The sequence below is a fragment of the Giraffa tippelskirchi genome, chromosome 1 (genome assembly GCF_054371585.1).
Source record: "Giraffa tippelskirchi isolate mGirTip1 chromosome 1, T2T-mGirTip1v1.2.pri, whole genome shotgun sequence".
Classification (NCBI taxonomy): domain Eukaryota; kingdom Metazoa; phylum Chordata; class Mammalia; order Artiodactyla; family Giraffidae; genus Giraffa; species Giraffa tippelskirchi.
This window is the reverse complement of record NC_137275.1, coordinates 68550479-68565053: the sequence shown is the minus strand read 5'-3', so window position 1 is coordinate 68565053 and position 14575 is coordinate 68550479. Positions and strand designations below refer to the sequence as shown.

The window sequence follows — 14575 nt, the reverse complement described above, 5'->3', positions numbered from 1 at the left end:
GAAGAGAGTTCCAGAAAAACATCTATTTCTGCTTTATTGATTATGCCAAAGCCTTTGACCGTGTGGATCACAATAAACTGTGGAAAATTCTGAAAGAGATGGGAATACCAGACCACCTGACCTGCCTCTTGAGAAGTCTGTATGCAGGTCAGGAAGCAACAGTTAGACATGGACATGGAACAATAGAATGGTTCCAAATAGGAAAAGGAGTACGTTAAGGCTGTATATTGTCACTCTGCTTATTTAACTTATATACAGAGTACATCATAAGAAATGCTGGGCTGGATGAAGCATAAGCTGGAATCAAGATTGCTAGGAGAAGTATCAATAACCTCAGATATGCAGATGACACCACCCTTATGGCAGAAAGTGAAGAAGAACTAAAGAGCCTCTTGATGAAAGTGAAAGAGGAGAGTGAAAATGTTGGCTTAAAGCTCAACATTCAGAAAACTAAGATCATGGCATCCGGTCCCATCACTTCTTGGCAAATAGATGGGGAAACAGTGGAAACAGTGGCTGACTTTATTTTGGGGGGCTATCAAATCACTGCAGATGGTGATTGCAGCCATGAAATTAAAAGACGCTTACTCCTTGGAAGGAAAGTTATGACTAACCTAGACAGCATATTAAAAAGCAGAGACATTGCTTAGTCAACAAAGGTCCATCTAGTGGAGGCTATGGTTTTTCCAGTAGTCATGTAAGGATGTGAGAGTTGGACTGTAAAGAAAGCTGAGCACCGAAGAATTGATGCTTTTGAACTATGGTATTGGAGAAGACTCTTGAGAGTCCCTTGGACTGCAAGGAGATCCAACCAGTCCATCCTAAAGGAGATCAGCCCTGGGTGTTCATTGGAAGGACTGATGTTGAAGCTGAAACTCCAATACTTTGGCCATGTGATGCGAAGAGCTGACTCATGATGCTGGGAAAGATTGAAGGCAGCAGGAAAAGGGGACAACAGAGGATGAGATGGTTGGATGGCATCACTGACTCAATAGACATGGGTTTGGGTGGACTCTGGGAGTTGGTGATGGACAGCGAGGCCTAGCGTGCTGCGGTTCATGGGGTCGCAAAGAGTCGGAAACAACTGAGCGAGTGAACGGAACTCACTGAGTGGTTTCTCACATTACTTTTTCATTCTCATGGAACTATCTCCTTGAGAGGGCCGAAGTTTTCTTGTGGCAGCTAGGATCCGTTGCAAAAAAAAAAAAAATCTGAGAACTTTTACTGTCATTCTGATGGATTTTGTGTGTGTTAGTCCCTCAGTCGTGTCTGACTCTTCGGGTGGTAGCCCACCGGGCTCCTCTGTCCATGGAATTCTCCAGGCAAGAATACTGGAGTGGGTTGCCCTTTCCTACTCCAGGGGATATTCCTGACCCAGGGATTGAACCTGGGTCTCCCACACTGCAGGCAGATTCTTTACCATCTGAGCCACCATTTTAGCAAGCATAATAAACTATATTAGGAGATGAACTTTAATATTGCGCATGATTCCTTATGAAGTGATATTCATCAACCTCCAACCCCAATTTCCTAAGCCAATTGGACAAAGTTCTAATAATGATTTACCTGATTTCTGCTCACAATGGTCAAGAATTTTTCCCATTTCACCTTCAGTGTCCCTGGTGGGGACTTCCAGCTTCCCTGGTGGCTCAGATGCATCTGCCTGCAATGAGAAGACCTGGGTTTGATTTTTGGGTGGGCAAGGTCCTCTGGAAAAGGAAATGGCAACCCACTCCAGTACTCTTGGCTGGAAAACCCCATGGACGGAGGAGCCTGGTAGACTACAGTCCATGGGGTCGTAAAGAGTTGGACAGGACTGAGCGACTTCACTTTCACTTTCACTTTCAGTGTAAGTTCCTATCTTTGTAACAGTGCCTCAAATGAGGTAGAATCTTCTCCCCAACTAGGGCAAATCTTATACTGGTTGTTGTGAAGTTCACGTAAGACTGATCACCAGATTGGCCGGCATCCCCCTCCTGACCCACTCACTCCCACAAAACCCAAAGGTGAGTTAGTAACAACCAAGGCAATTTGTAGGCAGTGCCAGGGTTTTTATTCATTCATTCACAAGTGCTTATTGTGTGCCTAGTTTTGCTAGGCATTTTTCTGTGTGCTGGGAATTTAGCAGTAAACACAATAGTCAAAAATCTATTTGGAGAATCTAAGTTCCAAGTTAGTGAATTGCAACAGATATTAGAAAGTGGCAAATGCTGTGAAAAAATAAGAAGAAATGAAAAATAGAACAGGATATTAGGACTCGGGTGTGGGGATAAGGGTGGAATGTAATATGACGGGAGCAGAATGTATGTTCAGTTGTAAGGTCTGAGCCAGCTTTATTGAGAAAGTGAGAAATGAGGACGGTTTGAGAGCTGAGAAACTGACTTTTGTGAGAACATTTTGTTCCTTCTCGTAAACCTGCCGTTTAGAACAGTGCTTGATAAACAGTAGAAGTTCAATAAAAATGTGTGGACTGAATGGAGATGCAGGCAGCATCTGATGAATCTTGTCTTGTTCACAGATTGACATGAAGATTCTAGATTTGATTTCCAACCCTCCTGTGAGCAAACTGATGGGCAAGAACACATAAACCCATTGATCAAATAAGTTTTAGTTGTCAGAAGAGTATTTAATGGTTCAATCTGGGATATTTCAATCAGGTCAAGTATCAAGAATAATCAGCTGATTCTTGTCACCCGCATGACCAGAGTTTACCTGGTTTCAGATACTTCTTCCTGAAACAAAGATAGATCTGTTTCAAGGGCAAATCCAATTCTCTAACTCAGAGTGCAGAAATTGATGGAAAGCTTCCAAATTGCAATTTTCTAATTTCAAAAATTTTGTGATTTGACCAACCTGTGTCTCCCTATATCTTAACCATTGTTCCAGTTCTGTTTCTTGGGGCCATAATGAGTAGAATCCCTTTCATAAATGGATACTAAAATATTTGAAGTAGACTGTTATCTTCTCTGAGTTTTCTCTACTTCTGGGTAAATAGTCCCATCCTTTTAAAAAATGCTTTCACTGAAGACATTAGATTTTCTTCACCATCTTATACATTGTCTTCTAAAAATGTTCTAATTTGACTTAAATTGGAACTTAGAACTTGATTAGAACACTAAGAGTATTATGTGTAGTACACAGAAAAGAATGTTGCCTTCTCATTTGCTCAAGATATAAGGTTTGTTAATGCCACTTAAGATCACACTAGCTCTTTAGGGGGCAGTTTCATCTCGTCATAAGCATTTCTTGAGCCTATTGCCAGCTACAGCAATTATTTTTACCTGCTCTATTAAGCCAAATTGTCCCTGTGTTATACTGGTGAAGTAGTTTATTGGGGGGCCACAATACTAACTAAATGCTTTTCTTCCTGTTAAATTTTAACTTACTAGATGTAACACAATACTTCATTCTGTCAGAATATTTTTCATTTTGCTTTCTTCAGTCAATGAATTTGCTATCCCCGCGTCCCTCAATTTCATGTCATTTTCATATTTTGATGAGCCTGTCTTTCTAATTGTTATCTAAGGTAGTGGATTTAAAATTTACATGAACAGAAAGCTTTTTGAAGTAAACTGTTACATAACATTCTAAAATGTAAGAGAGACATGTGTTTGTATAATTTTATTCTGCAAGTTAAATAATTAATATTTATTCATTATGAAGTTGCTCATATTAGCCAAATGTTATTGTTGAACACAGAATTTCAAATCAGTGTTTATGGATGACAGTTGAAATCAGATCAATTTTATCTAACTTACTTGAATATTTTCATTGCACAGTATTGAGAATACTGTGATGGAGACAGAAGTAGTTGCAATAGTTTGATTAGTTTTTAACTCCACTGTTCTTACAATTTCAAGATATTTTTCAAGTGAAATGAGTCAGATGTTTGAAAGAAACAGTAGAAATTTTGACTTTAACACTAAAGCATTGATAATATTTACTGAAGGTTCTCTTTCATTTATTTAATGAATTTCTTGAAAATCTACCATACAAATACCATTATAGCATTATTTTAGATGCTAGGGGTACAGAGATGTATAAGATGTAAAAGTAATTGGCTCGTACAACTCAATTACAAAAAAGAACAACCCAATCAAAAAGTGGGCAGTACTATCTTTCTAGACACCATATGTATGTATTAATATACTTGTCTTTCTCTTTCTGGTTTACTTCACTCTGTAATAGGCTCTAGATTCATTCACGTCATTAGAACTGACTCAAATGTGTTCATTTTTATAGTTGAGTAATAGTCTATTGTGTATATGTACTGCAGCTTCCTTATCCATTCATATTAATGTGTATATAAATAATCTAGAAAGATAGTACTGATGATCCTACTTGCAGGGCATCAGAGGAGACACAGACATTTCGGACACAGTGGGGGAAGGAGAGGCAGGGATGATATGAGAGAATAGCGTTGAAACATATACATTACCATATGTAAAATAGATAGCCAGTGGGAGTTCAAGGTAACAGGCAGGGCACTCAAAGCCAATGCTCTGTGGCAACCTAGAGGGGTGGGATGGGGAGAGAGGTGCAAGGAGGGTTCAAGAGGGAGGGGACATATGTATACCTAATGCTGATTCATTCTGATGTGTGGCAAAAGCCATCACAATACTGTAAAGTAATTATCCTCTAATTTAAAAAAAAAGGAAAAACAAAGGACAGAAAACCTAAATAGATATTTCTCCAAAGAAGACATATACATGGGCAATAAGCACATGAATAGATGCTCCTTATCTCTAATTATTGGAGAAATGCAAATCAAAACTACAATGTGGTACCACCTCATACTGGTCAGAATGTCCAGCATTAAAATATCTACAAATAACAAATGCTGGAGGGGGAGTGGAGAAAAGGGAACCCTCCTGTACTGTTGGTGGGAATGTAGATTGGTCCAGTCACTGTGGAAGACAGTATGGAGGTTCCTCAAAAAACTAAAAGTAGAGTTATCATATGATCCATCAATCCTACTCCTGGGCATATATCCGAACAAAGCTATAACTCAAAAAAAAAAAAAAATACACGTGTCCCTATGTTCGTGTGTGTGTGTGTGTGTGTGTGTGTGTGTGCACGCACTTAGTTGTGTCTGACTCTTTGCAACCCCATGGACTATATCCCACCAGGTTCCTCTGTCCATGGGATTTTCCAAGTGAGAATACTGGAAAGGGCTGCCATTTCCCACTCCAGTAGGAATATTCCTGACCCGGGAATCAAACGTGCATCTCTTGCATCTCCTGCTTTGGCAGTCAGATGCTTCACCACTAGCCCCACCTGGGAAGCCCATGCCTGTTTTTAGCAGCACTATTTACAATAGCCAAGACATGGAAACAGCCTAATGTCCATCAAAAGAGAAATGGATAAAGAAGATGGAATATTGTGTGCATGCTCAGTTGCTCAGTCATGTCTGACTATTTGTGACCCCACGGACTGTAGCTCCCTCAGGTTCCTCTGTCCATGGGATTTTCCAGGCAGGAATATTGGAGTGGGTTGCCATTTCTTCCTCCAGGGGATCCTCCCAACCCAAAGATAGAACCCATGTTTCCTGCAGCTCCTGCATTGGGAGGTGGAGTCTTTACCACTGAGCCACCTGGGAAGCCTGAAATGGGTAAAGAAGATGTTGCACAAATACACAATGGCATATTACTTGGTCATGAAAAAGAATGAAGTAATGCCATGTGCAGCATCATGGATAGATCTAGAGATTATCATACTAAGTGAAGTAAGTCAGAAAGAGAAAGACAAACACTATATGAGATCACTGACATGTGGATTCTAAAATATGACACAGATGAACACATCTACAAAACAAACAGACTCAAGACTTGTGTTTGTCAAGAGAGATGGGGAGTTGGAGAGGGAAAGATTGGGCATTTAGGATTAGCAGGTGCAAATTTTTATATGTAAGGTGAATAAATGAGAAGGTTCTACTGTTTAGCATAAGGACTTCCCTGTAGCTCAAACGGTAAACAATCTGCCTGCAATGCAGGAGACCAGGGATCAATCCCTGGGTTGGAAGATCCTTTGGAGAAGGGCATGGCAAGCCACTCCAATATTCTTGCCTGGAGAATCCCATGGACAGAGAAGCCTGGCAGGCTACAGTCCATAAGGTTGCAAAGAGTCAGACATGACTGAGCAACTAACACACACATTTTATAGCATAGGGAACTATATTCAACATCCTATTAAAAATAGTTGGCTCTTGGAGATTACATTCTAATAAGATGATATCAAAAAGAAACATACACGTATAGGTACATAAGCATATAAATGAATTTATTTCAGTGTTTACATGTATGTATTTGTGTGTACTAAAATTAGAACCCTCATCTCTGCAGTTGAATAGGAGCTGGAGAAAAATACACAATGTGCTCACTCCTCCCATTTTATGTTCATTTCCATTAACTAAAAGTGGACTCATTACTATTTACCTAGTGTTTATATTACACTTCCTTAATCCATTCACTCTTCTGCTTTTCTAGAGAACTATTTTACAGCTTCTTGTCTCTCTCCTCAATCTCTGACATAGCTTTTCTATCCTCTCTCTCGGCCAGTGACCTCTCTTCTCAATTTTTTGAGAAAACAAAACCTATCAAAAGAGAATATTTGTAGGGCACCATTGCTTCCCAGGTAGCTCAAATGGTAAAGAATCTGCCTGCAAGGTGGGAGACCTGGGTTCAGTCCTTGGGTCTGGAAGATCCTCTGGAGAAGGGCATGGCAAGCCACTCCAGTATTCTTGCCTGGAGAATCCCATGGATAGAGAAGTCTGGTGGGCTGCAGTCCATGGGGTCACACAGAGTGGACATGACTGAGTGACTAACACACACACACACCACATTAATTCAACTACCAACATATGTTTTCAGTACAACGTGCTTATTTCCACAGATGAAGTAGCCATGCTTCTGTCTGATGCCAACCCTTCTACTTGTGCCCTGGATTCCATCCCTTTTTGCCTATTGGAAAATTTTGCTTCAGCGATTCTCCTTTATTTCTTCTCCATTTGCTTTCTGCAGAATCAGTTTCTTCCATCAGTCATCCTCTTGACATCACTTTCCCCAACAGCTTCAGCCTCATTTCTTAACTCATGTTGAAACAGAACTCCTCAAAAGTTTAGTCTGTAATCAAAATCTCTTTTTCTTCATAATTAAAAAAAAAATCTTGTCACAAATCTGATCTCTTACGAGCTTGTTTGCTTTTGAATTATGATTGACCTACAACGCTATGTTAATTCCTGTTACACAGCACTATGATTCAATATTTCTATACCTTACAAAGTGGTCACTACAAGTTTAGTTATGACCTTTCACCCTACAAAGATATTTTATAATTAGTGACTATATTCCCCACGCTGTACATTTTATATCATGTGGTATTTATTTTGCAACTGTAAGTTTGTACCTTTTAATCTTCCTCACTTATCACCTCTCATCGTCTTCTCTCCTCTGGCAACTGTGTGTTTGTCCTCTGTATCTATAACTTTCCTTTTGGTTATGTTTGTTCATTTATTATTTTTTTAGACTCCACACATCAGATAGCATATTTGTAGTACTAATGGTGGGAAGTGGGGGAAGGGTGAACTGAATGAAGGCAGTGAAAAGGTACAAACTTACACTTATAAGATAAATAAGTACTAAGGGATGTAACATACAATGTGAATATATTTAACATTGCTATATGTTATATACGAAAAGTTGTGATGAGAGTAAATCCTGAGAAATCTCATTACAAGGAAAAACATTCTTTTCTATTTCTTTAATGTTGCATCGACATGAGATGATGAATATTCACTAAACTTATTGTGGTAATAGTTTCATGTTGTATATGTCAAATTATTATTACTTTTATCTTAGATATTGCTGTATGTCAATAATATCCTAATAAAACTGGAAGAAAAAATCTTATTTCTCCTTTTTCAAAAATTAAGACCATTTGTAAAGGGCAGTTTTAGGCTTACAACAATATTGAGAGGAAGGTACAGAGATGCTCTCTCTGCTCCCCAATTTTTAAAATTGCTTATATTTTTACTATCTTTCTAATGACTTCAGATTTTTTGTTATGAAATAAAATATGCAAAAATTACCTAAAAGTGAACTGATAGCTTAATGAATTATTATAAAGAAACACTCATGAAAACCACCAAGATCAAGAAATTAGATATTGCTACTATCATCTCCTAAAGATTATGCTGTGAAATTGCCGCACTCAATATATCAGCAAATTTGGAAAACTCAGCAGTGGCCACAGGACTGGAAAAGGTCAGTTTTCATCCCAATCCCAAAGAAAGGCAATGCCAAAGAATGCTCAAACTACTGCACAATTGCACTCATCTCACACACTAGCAAAGTAATGCTCAAAATTCTCCAAGCCAGGCTTCAGCAATATGTGAACCATGAACTTCCAGATGTTCAAGCTGGTTTTAGAAAAGGCAGAGGAACCAGAGATCAAATTGCCAACATCCGTTGGATCATCAAAAAAAGCAAGAGAGTTCCAGAAAAACATCTATTTCTGCTTTATTGACTATGCCAAAGCCTTTGACTGTGTGGATCACAATAAACTATGGAAAATTCTGAAAGAGATGGGAATACCAGACCATCTGACCTGTCTCTTGAGAAACCTGTATGCAGGTCAGAATGCAACAGTTAGAACTGGACATGCAACAGCAGACTGGTTCCAAATAGGAAAAGGAGTAAGTCAAGGCTGTATATTGTCACCCTGCTTATTTAACTTAAATGCAGAGTACATCATGAGAAATGCTGGGCTGGATGAAGCACAAGCTGGAATCAAGATTGCTGGGAGAAATATCAATAACCTCAGATATGCAGATGACACCACCCTTATGGCAGAAAGTGAAGAAGAACTAAAGAGCCTCTTGATGAAAGTGAAAGAGAAGAGTGAAAAAGTTGGCTTAAAGCTCAACATTCAGAAAACTAAGATCATGGCATCTGGTCCCATCACTTCACGGCAGATAGATGGGGAAACAGTGGAAACAGTGGCTGACTTTATTTTGGGGGACTCCAAAATCACTGCAGATGGTGATTGCAGCCATGAAATTAAAAGACGCTTACTCCTTGGAAGGAAAGTTATGGCCAACCTAGACAGCATATTAAAAAGCAGAGATATTACTTTGCCAACAAAGGTCTGTCTAGTCAAGGCTATGGTTTTTCCAGTAGTCATGTATGGATGTGAGAGTTGGACTATAAAGAAAGCTGAGCACTGAAGTATTGATGCTTTTGAACTGTGGTGTTGGAGAAGACTCTTGAGAGTCCCTTGGACTGCAAGGAGATCCAACCAGTTCATCCTAAAGGATATCAGTCCTGGGTGTTTATTGGAAGGACTGATGTTGAAGCTGAAACTCCAATATTTTGGCCACCTGATGGGAAGAGTTGACTCACTGGAAAAGACCCTGATGCTGGGAAAGATTTAGGCTGGAAGGAGAAGGGGACAACAGAGGATGAGATGGTTGGATGGCATCACTGACTCAATGGACATGTCAGTTCAGTTCAGTTCAGTCGCTCAGTCATGTCCGACTCTTTGCGACCCCATGAATCGCAGCACGCCAGGCCTCCCTGTCCGTCACCAACTCCCGGAGTTTACCCAAACCCATGTCTGAATTTGGGTAAATTCCAGGAGTTGGTGATGGACGGGGATGACATGTTGCAGTCCATGGCGTTGCAAAGAGTCGGACACAACTGAGTAACTGAAGTGAACTGAAATGTTGTTAAGGAGGCAGGATCATTACGTGCATGTGTGCTTGGTTATGTCCAGCTCTTTGTGACCCCATGAACTACAGCCCCACCAAGCTTCTCTGTCCATGGGATTTTTCTGGCAAGAATACTGGAGTGGGTTGCCATTTCCTCCTCCAGGGGATCTTTCAACCCAGGGATTGAACTCATATCGCCTGCATTGCAGGCAGATGCTGTACCACTGAGCCACCAGGGAAGCCCAGGCAGAGGCATTACATAGTCTGCTAAACTCAGACTAGGAATTGGAAGTCAATGTAATACAATTCATTCACAAGCATGAATAATCAATGTTGAAATCTCTTTACTTAAAAACCATATTAAAATATAATAGAATATTAGATAAGACCATTACGTCATAATCAACTACAGACAACCATAAAATTGGACAAAATATGTGAGTTATTGAATTTGAGACTTTCAACAAGAGACAGAACAGTAATCCCTGAAAAGGGGAAATTTGTAAGGGGAGTCCCATGATTTCTCTGGTTCTCTGCCTGGGACAAATTCCCAGCTGTGGTACAAAGAGTTAGAATCCAAGAAAATAAAGTGATTGTTGCTGAGATGAAGAAGCTAATATTTAAATATCAGGCTCCTGAAGAAGCTGCAATCTACAAGACAGGCCACTGGAGAGAAAGAAGCTCTTTGTGATAGACATGTACAGCATTCTCTGGAACAGAAGTTCCTCATGAGTGCCTGACTGAGTTCTGGGTGCACATATACAGTATAAGACTACACATTGTTACCAAAAGTGCTAAAGGATATTGGAATTCTGGCCTAGATAATGTAGAAAAATCTCATTAATACTTTTGAATGTAGGTGATATATCAGAAAGTAATTCCGCTCAGGATTAAAGCACTTCAGAATTTACTTCTCCTCAGAAGTAAGGTCCATGCTTTGAAGTCACATCTACTCTGCACCAGCCTTAACCAAGAGAAAAAGAAGCCCTGACAAGATCTTTAGAACTGAGAGTTTGGAGATGTAGTCTGCAGTGTAGGGGAAGCTGAAGAAAATGTCTCTGGCTTTCCACAGATCCATGAAACAACAAAATTAAGTCAATACAGTTCAGTGGTGACAAGCCATAATTGAAATGCTTAATAGGACAAAAATGAACAAATTTCAGAGGAAGATAAAAGAATCTGGAATCTATAATTTTATTCACAATGTCCAGTATATAGTAAAAATAACTAGACATGCAAAGAAACAGGAAAATGTAATCAAGAGTTAAGTAAAGGAAAACAAGTAAATATTGGAAATCAAATCCAAGGTGCCCTGATAGATTTGTGGACAAATGCTATAAAACAACTAATAAATAGGCTCAAAGAATTCAAATAAGATAAATTGAAATAACTAACAGAAAATATGGTCTAAATACATGAGTAGATAGGACATCTCAGCAAAGAATGAAAACTATTTAAAAAATCAAAATTAAAGATTAGAAAAATATAACTGAGGTGAAAAATTAACTGGATAATCTTAATAGAAAATTGAGTATGGCAGAATATAGAGCCAATAAATTTAAAGACAGGTAAATAGAAATGATACAATTTGGAAATGAAAGAAAAAAAACTGAAGAAAAGTAAAAGATGTACAAAAGAAACCTAATGGACAATATTAACTGGCATATCATTTACATATAATATAATACAAAATAATGTAATGTAATATAATATAATGTTTATATATAATCAGAGTCCCAGAAGAGGACAGTGAGAATAGTATAGAGAAAAATACTTATATAATGTTTTAATGTATCCTAAATATAAGGAAAAACTAAAACTTACAGACCAAAGAGATTCAGAACAGCAATGTGGATTAATTTAAAAAAAAAAAAGACATGGAGATACATCAGGCTTGCTAAAATCCAAAGATTAAGGAAAAAAATTGAAATTAGCTAGAGAGCAAAGAGTTACTACATACAGGGAAATAATGATACAAATAATTGCTACCTTTTAAAAAAAAACAGCATCTAGAAGGCTTTGGACACCACATTAAGAATAAGTAGACAAAGAATAAAATGAAGAATAAAAATGAAGAATAAAAATCTCAATTCAGAATTGAACTCGCAAAAATGCATGTCAAAAATAAAGAAGAAATAAAGACATTTTTGGATAAATAAAAACAGAGATCATGGATCCCCAGCAGACTAGCACTACAAGAAATGTTTAAGAATGCTTTTCAGATGAAAAGTTGGATCTACAGATAGGAAGGAAAGAACCAGAAATTGGAGAATATAAAGGAAAATCTCATTTTCTTTCTCATAAGTTTCTTAATATACTGAAGACTATTTAATGTAAAAATAATAAAATTGAAGGCGGGGTTAAAATGGATGCAGTGATAAAGAAAGTATGCTTTATGGTACAAGAAAATGCAAAAAGTTACTACATTTGTGAAGTGGGAATTGTGAAGCATAAAAACAGGAAGTTTGTCAGTAGTGATGTTAGAAATGATATGGGTGGGTTATCAGGTATAAAGTGTGAGGTAATACAATATTGGTTCTAAATAGACTTTGAAAACTTAAGGGGGAATATTGTAAATTCTAGAACAGTAATTAAAAAGAAAAGAAATGTGGGTAATAAGCCAATAGAGGACATAAAATAAAATAACAAAATACATCAAATGAATTGAAAAGAAGGTATACAAGAAGAAAAGAGAAAGAATAAATGATACTAGTAGACAGTACACAGACTGCGTGTGTGTTAAGTCGCTTCAGTCATGTCCAACTCTGTGTGACCCCATGGACTGTAGCCCGCCAGGCTCCTCTGTTCATAGGATTCTCCAGGCAAGAATATTGGAGAGAATTGCCTTTTCTTTCTCCAGGGGATCTTCCTGACCCAGGGATCGAACCGCATTTCTTAAGTCTGCATTGTCAGGTGGATTCTTTACACTGCACCACCTGGGAAGCCCATCATACCTTGTTTATAATTGTAAAATTATACAGGAAAAAAGTTTTTCAATTTTTATAAAACAAAACATAAAGCTTCATTGTGACCAATTCCACTCATAGACATTTATTTAAGAGAACTGAAAGCATATGCTTACAAAAGAATCATATACTTATGTTCACAGTAGTTTTAATGGTGGTTGTCAAAATTATAAATTAATATTCATCAATAGGTGAGTGTATAAACAAATTGTGATATACAATACAATAAAAAACTACTCAGAAACATATAGGAACACATTAAAGATGCAAGAACAAAACTTTAGAAGAGACATACTACCACTTCTGTCCTATGCTATTGGTCACTCAGTTGATCTTATTACATATAAAAGAATTGCACACAGTAGTATGAAGGTGTGAATACTGGAAGGTTGGGATCACTTTGAAGGCTGGCTGCTTCAGGGATTTTCCAGAGATGGATCTGGTGGCTATCTGGAGGTGAACTGGCATATAGGGTGTTTGAAGTGTGGTAGTCAAGCAGGATTGGGAAACACTGTTGTGATCAGATTATGATAGAAAATTTGACTTGTATGTGGCAAAAAGAAAACTACATTGTCCAAAACAAATTGTAAAAGGAACTCAACTGCAGCAATGAGACTGTAAATAATGTTGGATAAAACTCTTTCAAAAGGACTTCCTTTTGGAAGCAGGGCTAGGAAATACACAGTCCTCTTGTGTCCGGAGGTATCTGATTGGCTTGGCTCATTGCTGTATGTCTGTTGATGTTGATAGATAATTTGCAAATTGTGTTGTCAACACAACATTTAATCTGCTCTGAGCAGCTCATAAACAACACTTTGATTAATTCTTTCAGTCTGTGTCTTCTGGACAAGATTTACAGAGCTCTGTTTATTTGGATGAAAAATAGAGAGAGACAAGTTGTCAGTAGAAAGGGAAGGGGGATGGAAAGATTTCCTTTTCTCTCTTTGGTAGAATTTGGAAAGTGTTTTTTAATTAGAATTTTAAATGTTTGGTTCCACAAGGGAAGGATTTCTCAGTGGAGCTCAGCAGCTGGCACAAGGGGAAGCTCAGTGTCAAAGTGGAATAAGTCAGGACAGACAGAGGCAGACTGGCAGTGGAATACTGTAGAGGGGGAGAGCCAGCCAAGCCTAAGGCAGGAGATGCCTTTCTGAATTAGCCAATTAGTTCCAGAAACCTGTTGGACAATTACAACTCATAGAGCTTGCCATCCACACTCTCTATGGAACACTGAAGTATTGTGTTGAATAGAATTCTGTTCAACAAGCACCTTTTAACAAAGAACTCCAATTAAAGAGAAACTTTTATAATATGAAATATAAAGATAAGTATGCATTATTATTGAGCAATTCTGTGTGTGTATGTGAAAGAAAGAGAGGAATTGATTCTGTTGCTCTCCTTTTTGTGTATTATTATATACCAATTTTCCCCCAGGCCCCTAAATCTGTTTAGTTGAACAGTTTCTATTAATTTTGGCTTTGAAATAATTTTCCACTGAAGCATGCCTTTTAATCAGTACCTCTCTACCTTTGTTGATTTATCCTAGCCAAGATAAGTGGATAGAGTTCTAAAACACTGTTTCTGTAATACTCATATCACTTTGAAACATGCTGATCATTCAGCAAAACTTAGGCATAAGAACCTGGAAACGAGTGTCATTTGGAAAAAGGTCCTTTCATAGCAATTATGACATAAAATGTAAAGACAGTCTGTGACTGATAGGGAAGAAAAGATCCAAAAAAATAGCTATCTAATGATTTCAGGACTATTAGAAATGTAAATAACCCAACACCACAATTCCTCCTTGAATTTTTCCCCTCTTATGCCTGTCTCCTCTCAAAGGGATAAATATGATATTTATGAGCTGCTTTTGGAATGCACACATTTCCAGGGATCATGCCAAGTG

At 38.0% G+C, this 14575-nt stretch overlaps 1 long non-coding RNA gene across 1 annotated transcript in view; it reads left to right on the top strand.

Moving 5' to 3' along the window:
• The first annotated feature begins 3119 nt into the window (after positions 1-3119).
• LOC145528290 (uncharacterized) overlaps positions 3120-14575 on the top strand; it is a 58553-nt gene continuing 47097 nt past the window's right edge. Inside the window, exon 1 of the long non-coding RNA XR_014070280.1 lies at positions 3120-3178. This is a non-coding gene — a long non-coding RNA (uncharacterized LOC145528290). The remainder of the gene's footprint in view (positions 3179-14575) is intronic.